This window comes from Clytia hemisphaerica, unplaced genomic scaffold (genome assembly GCF_902728285.1).
Source record: "Clytia hemisphaerica strain Z4C2 unplaced genomic scaffold, Clytia hemisphaerica genome assembly, whole genome shotgun sequence".
NCBI lineage: Eukaryota > Metazoa > Cnidaria > Hydrozoa > Leptothecata > Clytiidae > Clytia > Clytia hemisphaerica.
The window spans coordinates 58,530-64,858 of NW_027103805.1; the positions used below are offsets into that span (position 1 = coordinate 58,530).

A 6,329-nucleotide genomic window follows, 5' to 3' on the forward strand; every position below is an offset into this window, starting at 1 on the left:
GACATAGAAACGCGGGAGAAACAAGTGGTCTGAAGTCCAAGAAAGCACAGAACTCACGTAACCAAGCCATCCATGAAATTGTAGAGCATGTGTCATTTGGTGACATTTCAAGTATCTTCTTATTTTTTCATTAAACAGGATGAATTTTCTCTGGATATTACTTTGTGCGGCTTTTTTATGTGACTGCGAGTTAATTATTTTTGTGATCTTCGAAAACTGAACTTTTCATTGATGAAAATTACAATTACATTTCTAAGTCAAGTGGATTTTTGCTACATTTCAAGATTTTTTCCATACAGTTATTCACTGGTGCTGAATCTAATTCCTGCTTTATACTGGTTATTCTTTGTAAGGTGCATTATTTTAACGTCAATTACATATAAGTTGTGTTTGCGTCATTTCAAGCCCCAAAAAGTGAGTCGAACAACTCGGTTGGTCGGCACTAAAATAGCCAGAAAATGCGCTCTGAACATAGGCGGTCAGTTGTTGTTGAAATCATCGGAAAATGCACTCTGAACTCTGAACAAAGGTTTGTTTGCGTGAAAAAAATTATCAAGCACGAGCTAGCTGCGTTATGATCTTTGTTACATATTACGTGTTGCATTTTTAAGATAGAAAGCGTTCCACTAAAGAAATTTCTTTATTATTAGTCAGGGGCTGAACCAGGTCAACCTATACATGGAGTATGAACAACATTTTATTGCTGGAATTGATAGTTGGGACCCTTAGGATCATTTTAAGCCAGAGTGCCATTTTTCTACGGTTGAGCATTTTTCAAAATGGCGGATTTTTCAAAATGGCGGATTTTTGCAAAAATCCAAAAATGTGAAAATTTTAAGTTCTTCAAACATTGTCATATTATAATTTCAAGCTCAACAACTTTTTTGCTTACATCAAAAACTAAAAATGTACTCAAAGTGAGAAAAATGTCAAAAACGGCGACGTCATCATTTTCATTTTTCAATTTTTTCTTTGAATATAGGCTTGTGACACACTGTTGGAATGGAAATTTCAAGCTTAACAACTTTTTTGCTTACATCAAAAGCTGAAAATGTACTCAACGTGAGAAAAATGCCAAAACGATGACGTCACTATTTTCACTTTTTCAATTTTTTTTCTCTGAACATAGGCAAAAAATAACGACCTTGAAATGAAATGAGCAAATTATTAGAAACATTTTAAGAAAGTTCAAAAACTTATGAACACTAAAAATATTTTTCAAAATGACTAGTCTTCGTTGTCTTCGTCCTCATCCTCAAATTCATCTTCATTTTCGTCTTCATCATCGCTTTCGTACTGGTTCTCGTTCCATTTGTTTTTGCATTCGTTCGTGTCACCCTCGTCTCCACATCCACAAAATTCGCTACAACCCATCTTTGCTTTGGCACACGAACATGCGTTAGTTTTACACTGGGAAGCTGAAAAGAGTGGAAGAGCCTAAATTTGTAATTGTAAAAGTGATATGTAATAGTTATTGGACAGTTGTGAGTACATATGAGAAATATTTTACGAGTTCTGAGAATTTTTCCGTACAATATTTAGGCGAGGAAAATATACAGAAAATCCGGAACGAGTGAAATATTTCCATATTGTATGATACTTTACGATCTTTTCGTCAATTTATATTTTGTACGTGTAAAATACAAGATATATTGTACTCTTTTTTAACCTATCAGATCGCAGATAGTTTTTGGATAGTTGATAAAAAAGACTATTGTGACTATGATTACTATTGAAAAAGAAAAGTTACCTTTACAATTACACCTTGTGCTTTTGAGAACAGCATCGGGAGCATACTTTGTACCAGTTGGAAGCATTAATAGATTAAGGGCTTTTGCTTGCTCATCTCGTGTCCTCCCAAACTGAAGGTAAAAATATGGAATTTATTGAACTATTCTTCGCTGTATCAATCCCTAATTGCAGAGGTAAGTGAATCAAACCTGTTAAAACTAACATGTTAAATATCAATTAGTTATTACCTTGCATGGATCACCAGCAGGTGGATCCGGTTCCATACACGAATAATGAATAGCAAGTTGCCAGTGCGCTCGTGATATGTTTGGTATTAAAGCTTCTTCTGTCGGGGGCAATCGATTCAATTTAGGATTGGTTGTACTTTTACAGCTGTCTGCTTTCTTCTTCCAAAGTTTCAACCTACGTAGTGAACAATTAGAAGTTGAGGTTACTATTACGTCTTATATTGTCAAGACTACTAAAACCTAGCATAAACGGTTACCTTTTCCTTCTTCAACTTTTAAGTAATGAAATCAACAAATATTTTTACCAGATGGCACAATGAGAAGGTAGATAAATTTTAAACAAGAAGTAAAGTGTACCTTAAATCTGACATATTTTGACAATCTTTGGATCCATAGCATCTAGCAACAAATGACTTTGCTTCGTTGATTACATCACTTATTGGAGCACGCAAATCTCCCAATGATGGCAATAAGTTAGGATTCTTCTTGATGACATTTAGAGCACCAATTTTTCCGATTCCACACATCATTGGCACTGTGTCACATCCCGAAAGAACGTGCATTGCTGGAAGTGATGAGGCAAATGATTCGTTCTTTTCGGCAGTTAACTTGATTGAAATTGGTTTGTTTGATTCGTCCAGTGATGTCAGTAATACATCATTCTTCCATTTGTTGACATGATGATAATAGACAAGTAAAACGAATACATCAGTGTCATCACAGATTACTTGAATGTTCTTGTATCCTTTGTTCATGGCATATTGAACCTGTTGTGGTATGATGACGTCAGCCTCTTCATGGGTAGTTCGAATTTCCTCTCTCTTTTTTTGGACGCCTTTGCATGTTGAAGAGGGAACATCGTCTTGACCGGTTATGAACAATGTTTGTTGACACTTTTTGTGAAGTGGTTGAGAAGTGAATCGCAAATCAGGTTGATCAGCTGGATTTTAGTTTTACTAGACTTCAAAGTCATTTCTTTGGGAGGTAGCGGTGTTTCCAACGTCAATACATGCGTGCGGAGATGATTGACTAGGCGTTTCAACCTTGTCTGTCCTTTTATGCTGTAGTCTCTGTAGCGATCAAAGATGAGGAAGACCGTGCTGTGTTGAAGGAATTTTGCGATGTATTGAACAAAAGAGTCGACAAAATCTGAGACTTTTGCTTCTTTAGGCCAGTGTACATGGTATAAAGCAGCGCATCCATCTATGATGATTGCATCCGATTTGATGTTTCTTTTGGAAATTTCTACTTTAAGTTTCTTTTTTAAAGAAGACTTGTTGGAAGGGAATCTGCCTTCTCCAGTGGATTTAAACATCGAAAGTGGAATCGGTGATAGTTCATATTTGAATAAATCATCAAGAGAAATTTGATCAACGCTCAAAAGGCACATGACACGGGAGTATAACATTTCAGTGTTGTACATTTCATGTTCAGTGGAATCCTTGCGTTTGGGTTTGCTTGCCATTGTAACGACTTTCTTTTGAATAGTGCTGTAGAAACCAGTAGGAAGATGAGATACGAAATTGGATAACTGTTTTGCGCCAATTTTCAGAGACCTCTGAACATTGCATTCATCAGGGGCAATCTCACCAGTGTAGATGTTTATGAGAAGATTTTGATCGTTGGACTCTGGATCGAAAGGGTGAGCACATAACTGTAAGGCATCCCTCAATTTGATACGATCTTTTAAGTCATTTTCAATTCTTGTGTTAGACTCTTCTTTATGAGAACTTTTAACTTTAGAGTTTTTTCCTCTCACTTCGTCGAGATCCTTCAAGACCTCCGTGCAAGCTGGTAAACTCTCCGTCCAAATTTGTACCGTTCTTGGTTGTGTTGTTACACCGATTATACCTCCAGGTCCTTTACCATACCTCATATACGTCGTTTCGATCATCATATCACTCCAAATTCCGTTCCATATTCCATCTTGATGTCGCATGACATGCTCTCCTCTCATGAAAGCTTCTAGAATACATTTTGGAAGTTTATGCAGAGTTCTGAGGTAACAGATTCCATAACGAGCATAATTCATATGACCCGATGCAAAGAAATAAGGCATCATTTTGTGGCATGTGTATAGGTGGAGTGCAAAGTCACCTTCACGTTCGGCTCGAATATATAGGTGTATTAGTAGCACTGGTTTAATGAAGTTTACGATCCAGTGTTTCGCAAGTTTGTTTTCTTCTTCATTCTCATCCTCCTCTTTTTCATTCTCCTCGTTTTCATTCTCCTCCTGCTTATTTTCTATACAAAAGGATTCAAGGAATTCGTTGAAAGCAACGAACGAATCCAAATATTCTACGTGACCTCTCAGAATTTCTAGCATAGCGAATCTTAGCGCCCTTACGTTCATGGGGAATTTCTTGCCTAGTAGCATTTTCTCCACACCACCAAAGGCACTTTTCAACCAAGGAAGCAAACCACTATTCTGCATTAAGATCCCGATACTTCCAATAAAACTCATGACCCAGTGCATGCCACCGATTCTAGGCACGAAATTGCTAAATCTTTCTGGATCTGTCCAAATAACGTCCAACACATACAGTGATAACCTGGCCTGCATTGTTGGTAACTCTCTCTGCCTCCAACATTGTGGTAAGAACTGTCGATGGATCTGAAGGTGTTCGGTCTAACAAGGGCATGAACATAACTTTGGTTTTAGGCTTTAAACTTTCTCCTTTAGTTCTAATGCCTTGGGTATTATAGCCGTTGAAATCTGGTGAGCTATCCTTTCGCAAAATGGATTTGATAAACTGAAAGTCTTCGTGATTAGCTCTTTCACGGAGGATAACTTGTTTACAGAATACTATCAATGAAAGCGGTTGGTTTAAGCTGAAGTCTTTTGGCATTGGAGGGTTTTTCACTCCTTTGAAGTAGGATATTTTCGGTTGTGTTAATTTAACTTTAGAAATATCCTCTTGTTTCAATCTTGGAATATCAGGTCCGTCAGATTTAGCTTCAAGTTTCTTCTGAGTTTGGGTTACGATAGTAGCCATAGCGTTGGTTTGTTTGATGCCGTTTTGAGTATTAATGCTAGCATTAAAGTTATCTGAGATGGCTTGGATAAGTCCATTGACTGCGCTAAATTGGGACACATTTTTATTTTGAGCTGCTGCTGAAACTTTGAACCGTCGAGTTTCCTGATAGGTGGAGCATACACCGTAACAGTGAAAATGATCGATTACTTCTCTGCTTTTAGCAACCAAAGATAAACCTACTTGGAGCATGGTAGGCTTTCCGAGAATCGTGCTTGATACAATGCTTCCTATCATAGCTGCAGGCAGTGAATGTTTTAACTTATCTGAAATTTCTGAGAGTAGATCAAGAAGTGTCTCGCTACCGTTAAAAATGTTTTCGTTTATTAGGGTGTATCGGTCGAAAGTTCTTTTCAAAGATTTGGTTTCCTTTACAATTCTTTCCGCGATCGATTTCATTTGAACGTGGTAGTCCTGCTCATCATCGTTTTCGAGTTTCAATATTGTTTCTGCTTTTGTCTTTAGCATAACTATCGTTGCAGTTCCTGGCGATGACAGCAAAAATACTTCGTCTTTCATCTTCTCTTTCAGTTTCAACATAAATCTACTTCTATTCGATTCGATACCGCCATTATCAATATAAAGATTATGAATCTCAATCGAATTCCAAACCTTTTCAGGGTCACTCTTTAGTGCGGTAATAACATTTTGGAGAGACTTATCTGAGCTTGACTCATTAGCAGCCATTCGCCTCGCAGAATCAATGCTTCTTTCATTTGTAGCAGTTTACATGATATCGTCCATTAGCAGCATGCAAGTCTGATGTAGCTCCTTCCAAACGAACTCTTACTGCCTCACTTGTATCGTCTTTCCTCTTATCGCAAATCTGAAAAATCATGAAAGCAAAACTTGCTAAACATCTCTTCCTCTATATTCCCCCTCCTTACCTCACTCCACCTCCCCCTTCCCCCTCACCTCACAATCTCTCCATCCATCCGTATCCTCTCTCCTGGCATCTTTTCCTTGTCAATTTAACGTTCTTTCACTTATTGTCTGAAATTCGAAATTGTATTTCGTATTCGAAAAAAAAAATTAATCAGAAAAGCAGAAATGCACATGTTAGAAATATAACATACCTCTAGTAAGGTTTCCTTTATTGTCTTCATTCCAGCTCCTCTGTCTGCTGTTCTACAAAGCATACCTTTATTCTTTTTCCATCGTTTTGGGTTCTTTGGATCACGTTGGACTAAACATGTGCTCCCACAAAATAGGCAATGTTCATTAAAATCGAACGCAGTATCAGATCTCCTGGTCCGTTTTGCTGCAGGTTGATGGCTGTCTGAAGTTTTACGTTTATGTCTCTGAATATGGTCTG

General features: G+C 37.5%; 1 long non-coding RNA gene across 1 annotated transcript; it reads right to left on the reverse strand.

The window, feature by feature from the left end:
* Positions 1-1,151: 1,151 nt before the first annotated feature.
* LOC136806388 (uncharacterized) lies at positions 1,152-1,858 on the reverse strand. The gene is made up of 2 exons (XR_010846560.1): positions 1,751-1,858; positions 1,152-1,418 (listed from the first exon to the last, which is right to left on the reverse strand). It is a non-coding gene; the product is annotated as an uncharacterized lncRNA (long non-coding RNA).
* Between the last annotated feature and the right edge of the window lie 4,471 nt (positions 1,859-6,329).